The sequence below is a fragment of the Orussus abietinus genome, unplaced genomic scaffold, assembly GCF_000612105.2.
Source record: "Orussus abietinus isolate OABI.00-Male unplaced genomic scaffold, Oabi_2.0 scaffold552, whole genome shotgun sequence".
In the NCBI taxonomy this organism is placed as follows: Eukaryota; Metazoa; Arthropoda; class Insecta; order Hymenoptera; family Orussidae; genus Orussus; species Orussus abietinus.
The window spans coordinates 27,349-50,262 of NW_019394712.1; the positions used below are offsets into that span (position 1 = coordinate 27,349).

At 40.5% G+C, this 22,914-nt stretch overlaps 1 protein-coding gene and 1 long non-coding RNA gene across 4 annotated transcripts in view; one reads left to right on the top strand and one right to left on the bottom strand.

Annotated features, from left to right (window-relative positions):
• Positions 1–12,440, bottom strand: part of LOC105702625 (putative uncharacterized protein DDB_G0271606) — a 27,333-nt gene extending 14,893 nt beyond the window's left edge. For all 3 annotated transcript variants that reach the window (XM_023433037.1, XM_023433038.1, XM_023433036.1), the window contains exon 1: positions 12,200–12,440. The gene's annotated coding sequence lies outside the window, so the exon portion shown is untranslated. The remainder of the gene's footprint in view (positions 1–12,199) is intronic.
• Positions 12,197–14,159, top strand: LOC105702626. Its single transcript, XR_001104304.1, has 3 exons — positions 12,197–12,248; positions 13,097–13,168; positions 13,250–14,159. It is a non-coding gene; the product is annotated as an uncharacterized LOC105702626 (long non-coding RNA).
• The last annotated feature ends 8,755 nt before the right edge of the window (positions 14,160–22,914 follow it).

Here is a 22,914-nt window from a genome sequence, read left to right on the forward strand (position 1 = left end):
CCAAATTTTGAATGTGTCAGGACAATTCTTAGATGATCACGAGTAATGTGTCAAAGTTTCGGACAGTTTGGTCCAATACCCTTAAAAATAAGTGTTGTATTCAAATCGACTGATTTGAAGGGGGTTTCACTTCACCTTAACATATACATGATTGGCTCTCTTGTTCTGTTCATTCCTGCGATTGTATTTATGTAGGTGTTACAGGAACGAATGTTTTCCATCTAAGGCTTATGTAACTCAACTTAATGGTTCATATACATGTCGCATATATTTATACATTTAAGGTGAAGTGAAACCCCCTTCAAATCAATCAATTCGAATACAACACTTTTTTTTAAGGGTATTAGACCAAACTGTCCGAAACCTTGACACATCACTCCTGATCATCTAAGAATTGTCCTGACACATTCAAAATTTGGATTTTCGGAAAAAATTGTTGAACTTAGTTCAGACCAAAATCAAAATGGCGTCGAGCTCTCATATTTCGATCAATATACAATTATCAAGGGCTCTGATATGAGAATCGAAAGGGTCAGGACAATTTTACGACAATTTAGAACACTCTGGTAAACGATAAACTCGCATTTGAACGGGATAAAGACAAAAAAAGTGTTGTATACGCTTCTATACTAAAACGATGGGAATACGAGGTCTCGGAATGAAAATTTAATTGACCTGGAAATCACAGATGGCGCAGGGTGTCCCTCTGCAGTCAATTAGGGCCCCAGAAAGCACGAATCCAGAGGATTTATGGAGTTTTACTTCGATTTCTTTATAATTATTGTACGAAAACAACAGGTGGAGTATGCCATTTGGTACAATATCCAATATAATTCGACACAGCTGTCAATATAAAAACGAACGTAGGCATTTATAAAAATCTTTTTTATCGACGTCGATGAAGTTCCTCGACGTGTTTCACTTCACCTTAACATTCAATACTAATGAGTTTCCTGGACTCTTCATTGGTTGTCACATTATAAAACTCTTAGACTCAACGTAATATAATATTCAATGTTAAAAATAACTTTTTCTAGAAAGCTACCAATTACACCGATATTTGAAATGTCGAACTTCATACAACGTTGTTGAAAGCTCTTTTAAAAAAGCACTGAACATTACAAGCAGTACTTTTTTCCTATCAATTTGTGCTAAGACAGGGTAAGACGTTGAATTCAATTCTACGTAACATTAAAAGTAACGTCACGTTTATATTTTACGTGTTTTAACCCGTAACATTGTTTTTAAACAATCCAGATTACATTTAACGGTCGGCTTTTGTTATCGATTTAAAATATGGATTTATCAACTCTGCTATATTTGTGTGTACACTCATCTCTAGCCAAGAAGATTGGTATTTAGTAATTAGTATTAAACGCAATTTCACATCTTTCCGGGGTAATTACTAATCGCTGAAATTATACACGTTACTTGAATTAGGCTATTATTTAAGTGATTCTACAATTAAGGTTCATTTACACACCTCCGATCCGTCTCCAATCCGGCTCTGGTTTGTACAGCGTCCAACATGCATACGTGCATCTTTTACATTGGCGGTACCATATTCATATGGGAGGCATTCATGTTTGTCCCTGTACAAACTAGAATGTCTATAAAGCTGGCATTGTCACTTTAGCACAATTTAATACAATTTATTGCTATTTTAATGCGCAAAGAAACATTTTTTTTTTGTACTTTTACTTTTCCGAAAAACGATGGCGATGCCAGCTTTATATTAAGCCACGTTATAAAAACGATAATAAAGCAAATGTTCATAGTTGGCGTATACTCCAGAATTTATTGCTAATTAATTGCTCGCAGAAAAACCAAACTTCGATTCCTTATCACCCATAAAGGGGTATGTCACCATCCTTAGGACCGGTAGCAGCATGACAATATGCAAACGGTGGGAAACGACTGACTTCTTAACAGGAGATTTTTATTGCTAATTAATTGCTCCTAAGACATCGCCGCAGGATGAACACACCGCGAAATGGCCAGAGAAAATTTGGAAAATAGAAAGATTCCTCCACGTGGGTACTAAGTGTTAAGGTAAAGTGAAACACGTCGAGGAACTCGATCGACGTCGATAAAGATTTTTTGAAATACCTACGTTGCCGACGTTCGTTTTTATATTGACAGCTGTGTCGAATTATATTGGGTATTGTACTAAACGGCATGCTCCACTTGTCGTTTTCGTACAATAATTATAAAGAAATCGAAGTAAAACTGGATAAATTGTCTGGATTCATGCTTTCGTGGGCCCTAATTGACTGCCCAGGGACACCATGCGCCATCTGTGATTTCCAGGTCAATTAAATTTTCACTCCGAGACCTCTTATTCCCATCGTTTTAGTATAGAAGCGTATACAACACTTTGTTTGCCCTTATCCCGTTCTAATGCGAGTTGATCGATTACCAGAGTGTTCTAAATTGTCGTAAAATTGTGCTGACCCTTTCGTTTCTCATAACAGAGCCTTCGATAATTGTATATTGATCGAAATATGAGAGCTCGACGCCATTTTGCTTCTGGTCTGGGCTAAATTAAAAATTGTTTTCCAAAAATACAAATTTGGAATGTGTCAGGACAATTCTTAGATGATCAGGAGTGATGTGTCAAAGTTTCGAACAGTTTGGTCTAATACCCTTAAAAAAAAGTGTATTCGAATCGACTGATTTCAAGGAGGTTTCATTTCACCTTAACACTTGTAAAGCGACGATATATCGTTGCCCGGCACCAAAAGGCTTGACAGAATAACAGTTCAAAACTTCTGCGCATGCGCACCTGTTACTTATTTAGTATCGCCGCCCATATGTGGTGGCGCTGGGGTGCCTTGAATTCGTCGAAATCCTCTCCGTATAGAACAAATAGGTATCAGCATGATTGGGTAATTTCGCGTTTTTCGAGGTTTTTGACGTATATTACGTAAGAAAGTAGTTTACCGGAGAAAATCGTAGAAAACCAATAAATTACGTTTCCAATATGAAGAATGCCGCAGATGGACGATAAATTCTGCTAGGTTATAAACGTCTTTCAGCACATGAGTAAACACGGAAATATTTTAAGGAACAATTAATTTGGAGCTTGTATTCAAAATTGTTTACAATTTTCCGTTTTCAATATGGCGGATTCCACAGATGCACGATATATGTATTCGCAAGATTAACGTCTCTTAGCGCACATATAATCACGTAAAAATTGTTAAGAAATAATTAATATGGCATTTGTGTTCAAATTCTTATAACTTAACCAAGTTTAATATCAAATTTCTAATTGAATTTATTATTTTCTATTTAGAAATAGAAGGGTGTTATATACTTCGCACTCACGTAGAAAACTAGGAACGTATTATATGTTGTAATATAGTAGAAAACCATGTATATTAGATGACGTATTATACCTACCCAACCTTGGGTATCAGCTATCCAGTTAGTATACAGATCAGGGACCTTATCTGAGCGAAGCTATCCACATAAAGCTAACTTCTGTCGAGAGTGGGCACCATGGTCAATTAATCACCACGTTTCCTTGTGTCCGTTGAGAATAAAATGATCTTAAGACTCTCGGAGTTCTAATCGTGATCGCTTTGTTTACTAATCTAATTTATCACCATGTTTATTTGTCTCTGTGAGGATAAAATGATCTTCAGGTGAAGTGAAACGCCCTTAAAATCAGTCGATTCGAATGCGACACTTTTTTTTTAAGGTTATTAGACCCGACTGTCCGAAACTTTGACACATCACTCCTGATCATCTAAGAATTGTCCTGACACATTCAACATTTGAATTTTTTAACATTTTTTAACTCAGGCCAGACCAGAACCAAAATGGCGTCGAGCTCTCATATTTCGATCAATATACAATTATCGAAGGCTCTGATATGAGAATCGAAAGGGTCAGGACAATTTTACGACAATTTAGAACACTCTGGTAATCGATAAATTCCCATTTGAACGGAATAAAGGCAAAAACAGTGTTGTATGCGCTTCTTTGCCAAAACGGTGGTAATAGGAGGTCTCGGAGGGAAAATTTAATTGACCTGGAAATCACAGATGGCGCAGGGGGTCCCTCCGCAGTCAATTAGGGCCCCAGAAGGCATGAATCCAGAGGATTTCTGGAGTTTTACTTCGATTTCTTTATAATTATTGTACGAAAACGACAGGTGGAATATGCCATTTGGTACAATACACAATATAATTCGACCCAGCTGTCAATATAAAAACGAACGTCGGCAACGTAGGCATTTAGAAAAATCTTCTTTATCGACGTCCATCAAGTTCCTCGACGTGTTTCATTTCATTTTAAGACTCTCGGAGTTTTAATCGTGATCGGTTTGTCTACACGCAGAAAAATAATATTGTAATCATTACATATGCTCGCGGGTAAAAGTATTGGTCTAACCTTAACCAAAATTATTATAGATATAATTACAATTTTTTGCCCTTTTAACCATTGCGGCCGTAGCAGCAACTGCTGAATTCTTGTAAATAAATTGTAGTTATATTTGCATCTGGCAGAGTTACATATATAACATTGGAAAGTAAAAAATTACACGGATAAAGACACGTGTAAAAATGCCCACCACAGTTGTAAAATTTAAAAACAAGAACTCTATTGAAAATCGTAAAATATACCGTAGCACTAGTATTTCTTACAAGCGTATACTGTTATTGTTCCTATTGTGCGTTTAAGACACAGCACGAGAAGCATTCGGGTCGTGACATGCATTAATTGCGCAGTCCTGCGAACTGTTATATTCATTGTGACTTCGGCAGCCGCATCATTCGGTCCTCTTCGAAATTCGGTTTTCGATCTAATTTAAGATCGAGTTTTACCTTTTCAATTCATTGAAATAGTTTGATTAAGGGACTACATGGATGACTTTGTAAAAAATGAACTTCAGGAGTAGAGAAAAAAAATCTACAACAATCGTTCCAAGGTAAGCTTTAGATAAAACAAATATTTACCATTTTCAATGTATTATATCTGTAGTGATTTCCCGAGTTCCCGACTGGAAAGGATACCGTTTACAGTGACACTTTTTACATGCAGCAACGGCAACATACATGTACGTTTGTCAACGGTAGTTTTTACACGAGCTGACTGTAATATACACATGTCGCCATTGTATTTTCTAGCTATCCCAACGGTAATAAATGCATTGCCGCACATTACTTTCTACATGTATCAACGGTAAAGGGTACACTAGCGAACGTTATCATATGCACATGCTATGTGGTAACTATTGCTTCGGTTGACGAGTTTATGCGGTCACGATTGTAAATATAACCGTCGTATCGTTGTAACTGTAATCATTCTTTGTAATAATGTGTACTACAATGAAATTGTACATTTGACGTTTTTAGCAGAGTAATCATTACATTGTAGAACTGCTCTCCTTATATTTCCCAGCGATTGCTGTTATATCTATCCCAATCGTAGTAATTATAACAACTTTTTTCTCTCCGTGTACTAATCCAATTAATCGCCATGTTTCCTTGTCTCTGTGAGGATAAAATGATGTTAACGGCGTTCACCACCAAGTAGGGACGATAACTTCCACCGCTAGATGGCATTAGCATCGAATTCGGTGGGAGGTAACCAAAACGTACTTTCTCGCTCGGATGAGGGAGACGCGACGCATAATGGGCAGTGTTTAGCAACGGGCGAAAAATGTGTGCGTATTTTGCACGTATACAACTCACACAACGGCTAGACGCCTCTGGACTAGGCGCCGAAACGTGTGTGACCCTCGGCCGCACGCACACGCAAGTTGGACGCTCCGCCTAGAGTCGGCAACGGTTGCTAAGGAATGCCCAAATTCCTCGCGAGAAACTTGAAAATCCTGAAAAAGGTGCTCCACGGGGACAACGATTACGTCGCGTGCGTTTTTCTCAACCGATCGAGCTCAACGAGTGCTCGTTTTAAAGATAAAATGTTCACGTGTGTTTATATGGGAGCGATTTTCGATCGAGCATCTCCTTCCTAGGTAAAAGGGCATTGAAATTATGTCGTTGCACTTTTTTATATGATAATGACCACTTATCGAAAATCGCTCCCATATAAACACAGGTCAACGTTTCATCTTCGATATGAGCACTCGTTAAGCTCGATCGGTTTAGAAATACGTTCGGAATCGTTGTCCCCGTGAGGCCCTGCAAAATCGCTGGAGTGGTGAGCGCCCTTAAGACTCTAGGAGTTCTAATCGTGATCGGTTTGTCGTGTAAACCAGGTCGGCCTGTTGATTAGAAAATTGAGTACCACTGGCACGCATTGGCCCTCCTTGTCCTTTACTCACGCAACTCGGACTCAAGGCGGGTAGAACGAGCGAGGAAGAGGAAAGACAGAGTTAATGGAAGAGGACGAGAGCGAGAGAGAGCACGAGAAGCCACTAGGTAGGAGAAGAGAGAGATGGAGTTAGACTAGAAGGTATCAGTGATGAGGTCGAGAAGGGGCCATGGGTGAGGAAGTCAAGGGAGGGAGGGGCAGAGGGGGGACCATCCGAGCGAGAGCGTGCGGACGAAAGAGGGGGAAGAAAGAGAAGAGAAGATAGATCTAGAGAGGTAGAAAAAGGAGATGGAAGCAGGCCGCATGATAAGGATAACGCGCCGGCACAGGGGTGCCCAATTCGAACTCAACACTTCTCATTTCTATTCGGGCAATAACAAGAATAGTTGAAAATATGTTCGAACGAACGTTTCAGAGATACAAATGAATGTCAACGACAGTTTTAGAATCTTCCCTGTAAGCGGAAGTGCCCTGAATTGTTAAAAGTTACAGTCTTAAAAACGCGATGTGTCACAATTTTCCATTTAAAAATGTGCGATACGGTGGAAATTCTCGTCGAAACTACGGCTTCTTTCTCATCTTAAGGGGATGTGAAAGTGGCATTCGAAAGCTCCATCAATCATAAAACTTTTCTACGAACTGGATGTCTCAAATCGTTTCATACTTTAAAACGTGAATATGGAGACCCTAAGGTAGGTCCTGAAACTAGCAAAATTTCATTTCTTATAAACTATTTTTAAAATACCTCTAAACAAATTCGAAAAGAATTGAAATTTCTTGAGTTTCAAGACCTTTCTTATAGTCTCCCTATTCACGTTGTAAAGTTTCAAACTATTCGGTAAATCGAGTTGGGAGAAAAGTTTCATAAACGAAACCTCTTCGACGCCACTTTCACCCTACCTTAAGGTGTTATGGAAGTGTCGTTCCATATACATCTAAACCACACAATATTTATAAAACTTTTCTCCAAACGCGGTGCACCGAATAATTTAATGCTTCAGCATGTGATTATGAAGGCCTTAAGGGGATGTGAAAGTGGCATCCGAAAGCTAAATCGTTCATAAAACTTTTCTACGAACTGGGTGTCTCAAATCCTTTCATACTTTAAAACGTGAATATGGAGACCCTAAGGTAGGTCCTGAAACTAGCAACATTTCGTTTCTCATAAACTATTTTTAAAATACCTGTAAACAAATTTTAGAAAAACTGAAATTTCATGAGTGCCAGGACCTTCCTTATAATCTGCATGTTCATATTGTACAGTTTAAAACGATTCGGTAAACCCAGTTCAGAGAAAAGTTTCATAAACAAAACCTCTTCGACGCCACTTTCACCCTACCTTAAGATGTTATGGAAGTGTGGTTCCATATACATCTAAACCTCACAATATTTATAAAACTTTTCTCCAAACGCGGTGCACCGAATCATTTGATGCTTCGGCATGTGATTATGAAGGCCTTAAGGGGATGTGAAAGTGGCATCCGAAAGCTCCATCGTTCATAAAACTTTTCTACGAACTGGATGTCTCAACTCGTTTCATACTTCAAAACGTGAATATGGAGACCCTAAGGTAGGTCCTGAAACTAGCAAAATTTCATTTCTTATAAACTATTTTTAAAATACCTATAAACAAATTTGAAAAGAATTGAAATTTCTTGAGTTTCAAGACCTTCCTTAGTGTCTTCCTATTCACGTTGTAAAGTTTCAAACTATTCGGTAAATCGAGTTGGGAGAAAACTTATATAAACAAAACCTCTTCGACGCCACTTTCACATCACTTTAATTTAAAATGATAAGTATTCTATGAACACTGATGATCGTATTAAACAGAAATGAGTATTATTAACTAAATATCTATCTACCCTGAGAAAAATGTACAACTGGAAACGAATACATTTTAATTGTATATTAACCTAGCAGACTTTTATTTATTTCTACATTTTTCGTTTAGTTGAAAGTATTTCACTTTTAATTCCCGTAAAGAAATAATTACTCCAACCATTGAAAATTTCACTTGAGTCGACTATTCGATTTTTAAATAGGCACATTTATTTAGTTTCAAGTATCTCATTTTTCTCAGGGTAGATCCAAATTTAAGAGATTTAATTCGATTTAATTAAACTTTTCTTTAAAACCGTTTACCAACAGAATTAAATGTACATACATATGTAAGTATGCGTGACGTAACTGAACAAAAGTATTCACTGTTAGAAAGATTGCTCTTTGGGAAAAAGTCAATTCATAGAAGTCAAAGAATCAGTTCATGAAATTCGTATACGAATAAATATTTAGTTGAACGAAATATAGTAACAATTTTTCTCCTCATCTACAAATCATTCGACGTAAATCGTTTGCATATCTGACAATTCTGACATCAACTGTATCAATTCAATTACGATTCCTAATGATTCCTCCTGATTTCGGCTAATCAGACCTACAACGTTTAACATGCTTATTACATTTCATTTCCTTCAAGTAAAATTTTATATAATGTCAATCATTCCAGTTTCACTGTAGAAGTACATTGTCACGTACTAAGAAACAACAGCAAAAATAAACATTATTTTAAAACATCGGGGTAACTTCGACCTCGACCATAGCACATAATCGACGTAACTATAATACTTTGACAAAAAGGTTTAACTCGATATACTCTAACTAAATAATAATAAAAATAATTTAACCTCGAGATCTGCAGTTTGATTTTTCAGTGCCATAGCGTACACTTTTATCTAGGGGATTTCTACGCGTAGACGTGAAGTTCGAGACACGTGACCTTAGTCAGACTGCTTCAAACATACCGTCCAAGCAGTAGAAGTAGTAGTAGTGTAGGGTGGATAAAACAGTTTCCATCGTGTCCGCCCGGGCTATTTACGCATCGGTACTGCGCAGACCAAAGTTAGTGCCTCGCGGACCGCCCATTAGAATGATAACCGCTGAGACTGGCTGGACTCTCGAATCTCGAGTTCTCGTTGGATAGGCCCGAAAGGAGGAGTAAACGAAAGCGATCGAGAGAGGGGAAGGAACGAGAGATGGGGGGAAATCGACGAAGAGGTAGGGGGCTCAGCCCTCGGAAATATTCGAGGGAATTTACGACCGTGGAGTGCGTACGGCGCGTATCCGAGCGTCGGTAGGGCAGCAAAACCCTCGGCCTGCCTCGACGAGTCGAGATCGATCGGCCGAGAGCCAGCGGAGACACGTCCCAATGAGAACGGGCTCGACTAGCGCACGATCCATTTTGGAAAGTCAGACAACAAAATGTCGTCCCGATGCGGGACCACCATAATTAGCCGAGTCAGCGGAGAGCAGGAGGCCGTAACGGAGGGTCGGGGCTCTGCACTTGCCGGTCGAGCGGGAAAGGGAAAGGGGGGAAGAGGGGGGGAGAGGGGAGAAGGGGAGCGCGGTCTAAAGGGAAAGGGGAAGGAGGGGGTATATAATAACAAGAGCTACGAGGGAAAGAGAGCGCATAAGGAGCAGCCAACGCGAACGAAGGAGCGGCGTAGAGGAGGACGGTGGCCCTCGCATGGGTCGCGCCATTACGGCAATGCGAGTAATAAGAATAATAATGATAACGTGGGGAGAGAGAAAGGTCAGTCGCGCCGCAGCCTACGTTAAATACAAGGGGGCAGACGCGCCTCCCCGACGGGCCGTTGGAAGCGTACAGCGAACAAGGCGCGGAATCCACGGGAACTTGGGGGATCGTCCCGGGCGCCATATTGGATTGGCATGTGGGCACGCGTGTGCGCGTGGACCATACTTTTGCGTCCACGATACGTGGAGGACTGAATGTACCTGGCAGGGTTGCCAAACGTGGTATTCTTCTAGTATTTCTCCTATTATTTGGCCGGTGTGCTATGCATTTTTATAACAATGGTACGCGAATTGTCCTACTATTTCGGAAGGAAATGGAATGGTTTGGACTTTGTTGTTATCGATGGACATTTTTGTTTATATTCTTCGGGTTTGTTTGTAAAGACCCTTATGCTTTGTTAAAATAGAGAACGGAATTAAGCCGTTCGGCTTTTAACACTTACATGTCCGGTGACACAAACAACACACACGGTTCTGTTTTAACGTCGAGGTCCCCACATGAAAGCATTAATATGCCAGTTTATTTTCGGTGTTAGAGTTTATTACGCGTTTAATTTCCAGTCGACTCGTGAAGTATTATAAACAAACGTTATATATAAATATACTCCTTATATGTTATCGGATGTCTTGAATTATATTTAATTTTGGTTTTAAATACAAAGAATATTTTTATTCAAATATTTGAACTTCTTAGTTTATATTATTTTCTTGATTATATCGGATTGTCTTATTTTAATCCAACTGTATTAGAATATACGGAACCGAAGTTGGCAACCCTGATATCTTAATATGGGATCGAAGGAAACCAACGTGTCCACTGAAAAATAGAATTAACGGGGTCCGAGCAATAGACTAAATACTATGCTTCGACATAAGACAAATTGTAAATACAAGTTGTACGCTATATTTCAGATAAATTGACAACATCCTTGTTAGCAAATAGAGCAAAGTCAAGAGTATTCATATTGAATTCTTGGTAAACATGGCAAATGTTAAGTCTTAAAAAGATTTTAAGTGAATTAAAGCATCGGAGGATGCTTTCATCGCGAATATTATGGATACGTTCTTGCTTCGTATTACATAGCTGAATTATGTATCAATCGATATACCCTGTCAGGTTTAACTTTATCTCAGATTTTATTAAAACACGTATTTAAGAAAAATATTCAATTAAATCGGTACTTTTGATATACAAATAATTAATTCCATTATCATTTTATCTTTGTCGTCGTTAACCGTGATAACTTTAAAATATAAATAGCAAGTGCAAACAGAAATATGTCAACTGGATCGTATAGCTTCCGAATTAAATTCCTACCCTTAACAAACGTTTATTTCAACTTCATTTCTTTATAGTTATAATAGAAATTGGAAAAAATAAATGGACAACGAACGTTCCAAGATTACTACTAGAAACATTAAAAATAGTTATCAGTTTACGTCACATCGTAACGATAAAACGTTCACTTTAAAATCATGGGTATTTTGGTCAAACAAATTTGTCCTAATTATACTGTAAATTTTGAGGTTGCTACGAAGTATAAATTTCATTCGTTATAGCTCAACTGACATTAGGTCATTCTGGGACAATAAAAGAAGCTACGAAACGACGTAGACGTATAAAAAGGACAATTTAACCTCTCGCCCAGTTAATGGCCATTGTAGCCGATGCTGCGATGCCGAAAAAAATCCCGCCGTTTCGGCGAAAACTCGTCAACTTGACCACATGAAACGTAGTCGACTCTCCCGCTACCTGCAGGAACTGCAAGCCAAACGGGTAGTAGTATAAGCTCGATGCTCTCCGAACGGCTAGTACGGACCGCTAGGAAGAATCCTCAGGCATAAAAAATGCATACAGAATCTTCTCCGGTCGGGATATTATCTCGCACGTTGCCGACAATAACTGCGTGTTCCCGGCTCGCCGCCATTTTACTCGGAATACTGTAAGCACGTACAGTACGATACTTTGCGTCACCATCCATATGCACTGCGCGTCCATAACCTACAAACTACCGCACATCTCGGAGCTACGACACCGACTCCCTCTGGGTGTTAAATCACCAATCGAGAGCATTTTACGATCGCAACGTCACATCTAGTCCGCACGCTGGAACGGTATCGGATCCGCTCTTATATAAAAATCCCAGAGACACGACTCGGTTAGCAACGGCCGTCGCGAGCGCCATTAGCGCCATAGACAGGTCTCGGGGCGGTAATGAACCAACGGCCGTGCACACCCAGAGGTGCTCGCGCTCCGTCTGCCGTTTCCTCCTCTCCCTCCTTCCCACGCGCCGACCCTCGCTCTCTCGGGGATACTCACATGGCGACTGCGCAGTCACACCTAGGTTCACGCTTCGGGCCACGCCGAGGTGAGTTACTTCGATAGGTGCACTACACCGAATTCGGCACAACTGCGCCAGGGCGATCCGATTTTCGAGAGAACGACCCGCTCGAAGACTCCGCGTTTTCCTCGAAATTACCGAATAGGCCCGACTCTCCCGTTAACGTCGTTACACTGCCAGCCAACGTCGCGACGCTCCTCGAGCATTGGTGGTCGTGCGCCTGTCTGCCTCCTCGCTCCCACTCGCGCCCCTCTCTCCCCGCACCGCCCGTCCCCGTTCGACCTGCGCAGGGCGAGCTGCGCAGCTCGCTCCTACTCCTCGCCGCCCGAGCGCGAGCCCTCATTGGTCCGCTGCGGACTAATCCCGAAGCAGTCGTTCGCGACGGTCGGGGCGGAGCTACCGTGCCGCCCGAGGGCGCATGACCGGTGATAACGGAACGCGCGTTCGGCCCGCCGCCCCGCCACGGCGCCGGGAATCTCAATCGTTACGGGAGAGCACTCGCGCGCACGGCCGATTCGACGAGCGCGCGCGCACGTCGTAGGAACGTAGCCATATCGGCTACAGTCGGGCGAGGGACGCGAGGGCGAGCGGTGGTTGGCAGAAATACAGGGCCGGCCGAGAAGGCCGGAATCCCTGGGTCCAAAGGGGTGTGAGGGTTAGGAGATTTCCTCGAGGCTGCAAAATTCCTCGTTGGGTCTTTCTAAATAATATTAGGCTGTTTCAGGTCTGTCACGTAAATGTATTATTTTTAAGGTAGAGATGATAATATCGCCGGAGGTAATTATATTTAGACGGTTGTATGGTGCAGTACCTTTGGAAATATTGTATCTGTTAATACTTCCAAATTCTGGAATCGATGCTTTTTTTTATTATAGATTGTACCTCTGGTTGCTGCGTAAAGGCGATCGAACGTTGTATTTACTAGTACCGGCAGTTTTAAAGTGGAGGTATCAGATTATTCTTTTATTCCGTATGTTGTAAGAATATCCGATGGCATGGATTTAAATTTACCCATTGTTGCTTTCAAGGTACATTAAGAACGAATGTGGAAAGGTTCAAGGGCCTGGAATCCTGCGGCTAGTACAGTCCTGCTGCGCCCTCTGCCCCAGTGCTGTATCCAGAAATTGCGCGTTAACGATCACGTTCCAATTGAATTAGTTGCGCACTAGTCGCTGAACCAAATGTACTTAAAATTTATCGCACTACGTGAAGAAGATTTCCCCAATGCGTTTTTACAATCATGAAACGTGATTTCGCCTTCTTTTCTTTGGAAACATACTCATCCAGAAAAATGACTATTTCCTAATCACCCACGATTCCCCCCTATCCGTTATTTAAATTTGATTAAACAATTCCGGTGCATGTAATTACAAAACATATTTCATAAGTCTCATTTCGACGTCCACTGGTCTCAATTCATCCAAGCAAAGGAACAAACTATACGTAGTCTTTGTTCCCGAAACATGTACAATCATTCATGATATTTGTTTCATGGAAATTTCATCAACGAACCATAAATCACGTTTACTCATGATTTCCCTATAAACGTAAATTTCGAATAATCGAGCCATTCAAATTCGAAAGTGTTTAGGAGTATTTTAGGAGAAAACGTAATGTTTCACAATGTCTTTTTAATTAACATCGGTCGAGCCGCGTAATTTATATTCCGTAACATATGTAATGTTACACTCCACCGTATAGACGTTCTATGTCCTAAATAATGTAAAATCACATTAACTTTACCCAACCCAATTGATAACCCCATCACCAATACCATTTAAAAGCGGTCATTTGACCAGCCAATGGTACGTTTACTATCCGGGGTATCAAAATGTTAACCCCGCGGAATTTAGCACCGCATTTCCCCCGGGGTATAATGGCTGATTAGATAATCATGATATTGGGATCGATGGAAAATAAAAAACACGTGAAAAAGTATTCATCTGAAATAATCCGCCACATTATGATCGGTTTAAGAAACGCTATTCCGTTGAATGGGGTCGATTGTAGATCGAGAAGTTACTTAACTCGGTGCATAAGAGGTCGTAAGGTTATCGAGGTCAGTGTTGTCCAGTGCGGCAGGGCCTCCAGTCCCCGAGGTACGGGCCTGGCACAGCTGTCTCTAAGCAGCATTTATGCTGGCTCCGCGCGCAGGCGGCGCGCGCACGCTGCGCGGACGACGGCGCGCGCACACAAGCAGCGGCGCGTTAACATAAGTATAGAACCGCGCGCGGACCCGTAGCCGCCAGACGGGGAGCATCGCACACGAGGCGCTGCGCGATCTTCGGCCAACCAGACGCGAGCTCGCCTCACCACCACACCTACGGATCTGCGTCCATCGTAAGCCGATATCGGATATGTCGCGGAGCTCCGGGCTAGGGATGTTCGATTCTCTTAGAAGAATCGATTCTTGAATCGATTCTGAATCGGATCATGAAGAATCGATTCTCTTAAAAATCGGAATCCAAAGAATCGATTCTGCAATAATCGATCCAAAAAATCGGAAATTTTTTATATATAATTAACACAAATTTAATTAATACATTTTTACGTGTCGAAAGACATCCATGAAAATGAAATGACTGTTGTATAAAAAAACTAAACAATTATTAGCAGTTTATATAGCAATTATATGTCTTCTCTAGCTTTCCCTTTGGCCGATATTTCCGGCCGAGATGGTCGACGGAATAAATGAGAGGTTCTGATTGGCTGTTGAAAGTCAGGTAGTGTTATGACAAAAGTGCGTTACGACGCTGAGTTTCAGTAGCCAATCTTGTCGTAGCGACCTACAGCAACCAATGAGCGAAGCGAATCTATCGTTTCAGTCAAAAAGAATCGGTTTCTCGATTCTGAGGGTAAAGAATCGATTCTCAAGAAAATCAAATAGTAAAGAATCGATTCTAAAAATCGATTCTTTCAGCAAAAAAATCGATTTTTTAAAGAATCGAATCGGAATCGAACATCCCTACTCCGGGCTGTCCGACGGCCCTCGCTATACACGGGGCGTTTACGCGTGCGATTCGTCGAACGGAATGCATGCCTACACGCGACACGCGCACGGGGCTGGCAAGTACCGATCGAATCGATCATGGAATCACGTGGAATATTTTTACGGTATCGAAGCTTTCTCGCCTGCCTGCGAATTATCGACGTAGGTATTTTTAGAAAAAAAAAACACATTTGGAAATATGTAATATTACTATTCGGTAAATACGAGCACAAATGTATTAAGAACTTTTACGATCCGAATACCTGGACCGCTCACTAACGGTGTGTAATATTTTGATGTATTGCATCATGTCATTAAATGAAGGTTTAAGATAATTTAGCGTAAGAAGGGTTTGGAATATTCACGTTGTTGCGTCAATCTTCTTTCTTCTGGTATATGCAAATCTTCAATTTAATGTTATATGAAGGAGTTTGGAAAAATAACGTACTAAGCAAGGCATGGAAATCATCAACTTTGATAATAAACATCGATTGATGCGTCATTTGATGATACTAGTTTCTTTTTGAGTGGTCAGTTTTTCGGAGAATTTCATGATTTTTAACTATAACAAGGAAAATTCAGATCGAACGATAAATAATTAACGATTCTCTAAGAGTACATTGTTTTTTATTCTTTTTTTTTTTTCTATTTTGAGAACCGTACTTGGAGGTGTTCTTGTAAAATGACCAGTTGTTTGTACATATATAATATAATTTCTTGTATTTAGGGCCGAGCACAAGAAAGAATGCCGAAAGTAACGATTCACCCCAGATTGTTTTTGTTTCGGCGTGCCCAGCGATCACCCAACGAGTCGCCGGAACGTCGAGACTCCGGTTTGGTCCCAAAAGAAACAAACCTTGCCGAGCCATCCCAAAGACAGAGAGAAAAAACAAGACACGAGGAGAGAGAAAAAAAGACGCGAACACGACTCGCCGTTTAAACCCACCCATGAGGCGCACACAAGCGTGAGGCCGATATTTGCCGCTACAACGACAGGCGCGACGGAGCGACGAAACGCGAATAAGAGATTTCCATTGGCCGCGGAGAACGTACAGCGGAAGTTCTCCGCAGCCAATGAACACCTCTTATTCGTGCTTCGTCGCTCGTCGCTGTAGCGCTAATGAAACATCGGCCTAAAGCCGATAGAGAGCGCGAATTGGGCGTGCGCGCCACCCTGTGCGCAGCCTAAGCAGGACGGGAGACATCCCACGGACGAAGGACGTGGCGTCTCCCAATCCATAGCTAACAGGCTCCGAAATAGCTGCTCCATTCGGTGTTGCACACCGACGACGCGCCACGCACACCATCGCGTGCCGTGTCGTACCATACCCAACGGCCTCTCACACGGTCTTGGGCGCGAGGCACACAGGCACGTTGCGCCACGTCTGTGAGTGGGTCGGTGGTGGGGGTAGAGACTAGCCAATGGCACGCGCCGGCTGGGGTTGCCAAGGGAACCGGTTAATGATTCCAACCACCACCGAGGATCTGGCGAGGCGAGCGCATGCGTATTGACGATTTCTATTAACAACGTTCTGTATACATCCCGCGAGGGGCGTTGTAGGTTTTTTTTTTACTCGTGCACGACTGACCCTCCTGCGTTGCTTGGGTGTGCGTCGAGTTTCTTAATGTTTCAATGTACGTGCATTGGACGCCTCGCATGGATATCCCGTGAACACGAGTACGGTATTTGGATGTGTGAGCGAAAGGCGAACGAGCGACCGTCGCGATGATTGGTGTCTTCCCCCTCCTCTCTCCCATTTCCTTCCCTAACTTGTCATCCCTTCTCGGGCGGTCCCCTCCATCCTCGGATAAACGCGCCGTTCCGTAAAGTCTCACCGATTCGATGATTGGCCCTCTGTTGAGCCGAAACCTCTCGTGTGCCTGCGAATCATTCCGATCGCAGCCGATCGTGACCGACGACAGCCGATCGCACCCTGAAGGTGTGTCCGCCTGTTCTGGGAGTGCTCTCTTTAGCCGACTCCCATTCGTGGTCGCACCTCGACACGCTTTCGACACATGTTCATACACATTTGGATCATATTTTCCCTACATCGGTGAGAAAGATAGCTATGCGAGTGGGTCGATGGTTCGAAAGCACGAAGCTCCCGTCTGTACGATGAAAATGCTCAATGATAGCTTCAGAGGCGTACTACACCGATCTTGTTCACTTTGAAATAGGTGCTCTTGTAGTTCATCTAGAAAAAAAGCGCGAAGCTCTCGTTTATACGATGGAAATGCTCAATGATAGATTCAGAGGCGTACTACACCGATCTTGTCCACTTTGAAATAGGTGTTCTTGTAGTTCATCAGAAAAAAAGCGGGGATTTTTTAACGTGTTCATTTATAGGTTTAAGTCGAAGCGAAACCCCCTTCAAGTCAGTCGATTCGAATACAACACTTTTTTTAAGGGTATTAGACCAAACTGTCCGAAACTTTGACGCATCACTCTTGATCATTTAAGAATTGTCCTGACACATTCGAAATTTGGGTTTTTGGAACACATTTTTTAACTTAGTCCAGACCAGAACCAAAATGGCGTCGAGCTCTCGTATTTCGATCGATATACAATTATCGAAGGCTGATATGAGAATCGAAAGGGTCAGGACAATTTTACGACAATATAGAACACTCTGGTAGTTCATAAACTCGCATTTGAACGGGATAAGAGCAAAAGAAGTGTTGTATGCGCTTCTATGCTAAAACGATGGTAATACGAGGTCTCGGAGTGAAAATTTAATTGAACTGGAAATCACAGATGGCGCAGGGGGTCCCTCTGCAGTCAATTAGAGCATCGAAAACCACGAATCTGGGGGACCTTTGATGATTTACTTCGATTTCTTTACAATTATTGTACAGAAACGATATATGGAGTATGCCATTACCCAATATAATTCGACATAACTGTCAATATAAAAACGAACGTCGGCAACGTAGGCATTTAGAAAAATCTTCTTTATCGACGTCGATCAAGTTCCTCGACGTGTTTCACTTTATCTTAAGGTGAAGAGAAACACGTCGAAAAATTTGATCGACGTCGGTAAAAATGATTCTTCTACATACCTACGCTACCGATGTTCGTATTTGTTCTGACAACTTTTTCGAATTATATTGGGTATTGTACTAAATGGCATACTCCATATATCGTTTCTGTACAATAATTGTAAAGAAATCGAAGTAAATCACCAGAAATACCCCGGATTCATGATTTTCGGTGCCTTAATTGACTGCAAAGCGCCATCTACGATTTCAGTGGCAACTAAATTCCCCCTGCAAGACCTCGTGTTAACATCGTTTTAGCATAGAAGCGCATAAAACACTCTTTTTGCCTTTATCCCGTTCGAATGAAAGTTTCTCGATTACTAGAATGTTTTAAATTGTTGTACTATTGTCCTGATACTTTCGTTTCATATCAGAGCCTTCAATAATTGAATATCAATCGAAATATGAGAGCTCGACGCCATTTTGGTTCTGGTTTAGACTGAGTCAACAATTTGTTTTCGAAAATCTAAATATTGAAAGTGCCCGGATAGTTCTTAAGTACTCCCAAGTCATGTGTCGAAGTTTCGAACAGTTCGGGGCAATACTCTTAAAAAAAGTGTCTTATTCGAATCGACTGATTTAAAAGGGGGGTTTCATTTTACCTTAAGGAATAAAAACTACTTCTGGAACCGGCATCCATAAACGATTTTTTTCATATTTTGACGTGTAAGAAAATGTATCCAAACTAATGGTAATGAATTAAACGTCTAAACGCGATAAATTTACATTTTTTTGTTCAACCTTATGTATGTAATACGTACGGATGTATTACAAATTTTTCACGAAACTCTAACAAGTTTCCTAATGGACAGATTCTGTTGAAAGCCATAAAAATATCATAATGCGAAAATGTAAAACAATTAAATTTATGCGTTATAAGTTTATAGAGAAAATACCCTGCAAAGGTGTTAGGTGCTCCCTATCCCTATCTTACCTTACTTTATTGCAATCACTAGGTTCTATATTGGCAAGCAAGATAAGATATATTGTGAAATAACCTCAGCGATTTACAAGCCTAGTTTTTATTAACTAATGCAAGACCAACATTGCTTGCCAAGAATGGGCCAAGACCGTCAGCAGCAAAATTAAAGTACTGCTGTTTAAAAGTGCTCCGTTTTAATTATGCTTCTTTACTATCACTATTATATTTCTTACTCATTTTTACGTAGTATCAACAACTTTCTCGACAGAAAAATTTAGAAGTACTTGGTTGGATTTAAACTCGGTTCCCTCTGGAAATGGCTTACAAGGAAGGGTTTTGAGGTGTTTCCGATAGTTTTAGAGAATCAAAAAATAAGAAACACGTGTATTTTTATATCGGCCCGTTTTCACATTTAGGGGGTGAAACAGCCCCTCAAAGTTTATCAGAAGAGGTATAAAAATTCCTAGTTTGAAGAGTAATGTGTTAAGTAAAGCTTGTTGTAAATTTAAAATACGTCTCAACTTGCTTGGTATATAATGTTCTTATCGGTATTCACCCTTACCTGGGGGTAAACTACCCCTAACCATATAAAGACACGTATAGAGACTTGAAACGTAGAACATGGTCATTAAATTTNGGAGAATAGATTATAATTGATTCACAGAAAATATAATCCTGCTGTGGGAATTGGACCTGGAGAGAAAAATCAGGTATTAAATAGAATAGAAAAATCATCACTTTTACGTTAAACTGTGAGACATTGAATCCTATTGTATTCAAGCCTTTTTACCGGGTTAGGAAGGGTTTTCAGGTGTCCGCCTCTGATTGTTTTGGTTCTTGGACATGTTTTAGAGGACCAACAAATAAGAAACACGTGTATTTTTATATCGGCCCGGTTTCACATTTAGGGGGTGAAACAGCCCCTCAAAGTTTATAAGAAGAGGTATAAAAATTCCTAGTTTGAAGAGTAATGTGTTGAGTAAAGCTTGTTGTAAATTTAAAATACGTCACAACTTGCTTGGTATATAATGTTCTTATCGGTATTCACCCTTACCTAGGGGTAAACTACCCCTAACCATATAAAGACACGCATAGAGACTTGAAACGTAGAACATGGTCATTAAGTTTTTCAGAAACTTTAAGCATCAATTATTTTTTGATTATAAAATAGTGGTTTAATGACCTTCTATCACTATTGAGGGGTGAGACACCCCTAATTAATTAGTTACGTTTGTCTTATAATAAAAAGTGTAAAGGACGCGTAATCTTCGAACGAATGCAATTAAAATTCATGACGTGAACAGTATTTCATAAAGATGGAGCTCTAAAATGTCACCATCGTAACAACTACCCCCAACGGAAAGTCCACCCTAATAGAGCCACTTATGTCCGGTCTGGAAAATGAAAATGTTTACACGTACAATATCTGTCCAAATGCAATGGGAATTCCAACAAACATCATTTCACAAGGATGAAGCGGTAAGGTGAAGTGAAACACGTCGAGGAACTTGATCAACGTCGATAAAGACGATTTTTCTAAATGCCTACGTTGCCGACGTTCGTTCTTATATTGACAGCTGTGTCGAATTATATTGTGTATTGTCCCAAATGGCATATTCCACCTGCCGTTTTCGTACAATAATTATGAAGAAATCGAAGTAAAACTCCAGAAATCCTCTGGATTCATGCCTTCTGGGCTCTAATTGACTGCAGAGGGACCCCCTGCGCCATCTGTGATTTCCAGGTCAATTAAATTTTCACTCCGAGACCTCGTATTCCCATCGTTTTAGCATAGAAGCGCATATAACACTTTTTTGCCTTTATTCCTTTCAAATGCGAGTTTATCGATTACCAGAGTGTTCTAAATTGTCGTAAAATTGTCCTGACCCTTTCGATTCTCATATCAGAGCCTTCGATAATTGTATATTGATCAAAATATGAATGCTCGACGCCATTTTGGTTCTGGTCTGGACTGAGTTAAAAAATTTCTTTGAAAGATCAAAATTTTTAATATGTCAGGACAATTCTTAGCTGATCAGGAGTGATGTGTCAAAGTTTTGGACAATTTGGCCTAATACACTTAAAAATAAGTGTTGTATTCGAATCGACTGATTTGAAAGATGTTTCACTTCACCTTAAATGTTTGTAGACAGTCAATGTCAATAAATACTCCATTAGTTTTCTTTAACTATAAATTTGAATTTTAATTTATTACAAGATGTATGTATTGTAGTTTGCAAAGTATTCAATTTACTTAAAATATATATTGTCGGAGATCTTATGGTTCATATTCATCGCAAAAGCGGTATTCATGAAAAAAGTGTTTTACACGCAATGTTTTTTTGCACCAAGCGCATCTGACTATCGGAGTTTCATCGCAGAGTGCGCATTTCATTTGTGTGTTCTGCTCGAAAGCGAAGTCTACAGGGTTCACAAAATCTCCTAACCTATCTTCTGCATATCCACTTTTATACCAAGGGTACTGGAATAGGTGTTTATATCTCGGCGAAGATAACTGATTACGTACAAGAGATTGTAATTTAATAATATTATTTCTTAAATGAAGGCTAACGTCGTGATTATGCAACAGAACATCGTCAGAAAATCAACGTAATTTTTCCATACCCTGAATCCATAAACATCGAGAGGCTGGATTTGTCCAGTAGTGCCTTTTGGTATCGTCTTAAGGTGAAGTGAAACACCCTTCAAATCAGTCGATTCGAATACAACACTTTTTTTTAAGGGTATTAGACCAAACTGTCCGAAACATTGACGCATCCCTCCTGATCATCTAAGAATTGTCCTGACACATTCAAAATTTGGATTTTTCAAAAAAATCTTTTAACTCAGCCCAGACCAAAACCAAAATGGAGTCGAGCTCTCATATTTCGATCAATATACAATTATCGAAGGCTTTGATATGAGAATCGAAAGGGTCAGGACAATTTTACGACAATTTAGAACACTCTGGTAATCGATAAACTCGCATTTGAACAGGATAAGGGCAAAAAAAGTGTTATATGCGCTTCTATGCCAAAACGATGGGAATACAGGGTCTCGGAGTGACAATTTAATTGACCTGGAAATCACAGATGGCGCAGAGGGTCCCTCCGCAGTCAATTAGGGCCCAGAAGGCATGACTCCAGAGGATTTCTGGAGTTTTACTTCGATTTCTTCATAATTATTGTACGAAAACGACAGGTGGAATATGCCATTTGGGACAATACACAATATAATTCGACACAGCTGTCAATATAAGAACGAACGTCGGCAACGTAGGAATTTAGAAAAATCGTCTTTATCGACGTTGATCAAGTTCCTCGACGTGTTTCACTTCACCTTAAGCTTACGTCTTTTTTCTACGCCTTTCTTTACATGCACTCTCCTGCCATTAAATTACAATCTCTTGTACATAATCAGTTATCTTCGCCGATACCTATTCCAGTACCCTTGGTATAGAAGTGGATACGCAGATGATAGGTTAGGAGATTTTGTGAACCCTGTTGACTTCGCTTTCGAGCAGAACACACAAATGGAATACGCACTCTGCGATGAAACTCCGATAGTCAGATGCGCTTGGTGTAAAAAAGCATTGCGTGTAAGACACTTTTTTCATGAATACCGCTTTTGCGATGAATATGAGCCATAAGATCTCCGACAATATATATTTTAAGTAAATTGAATACTTTGCAACCTACAATACATACATTTTGTAATAAATTAAAATTAAAATTTATAGTTAA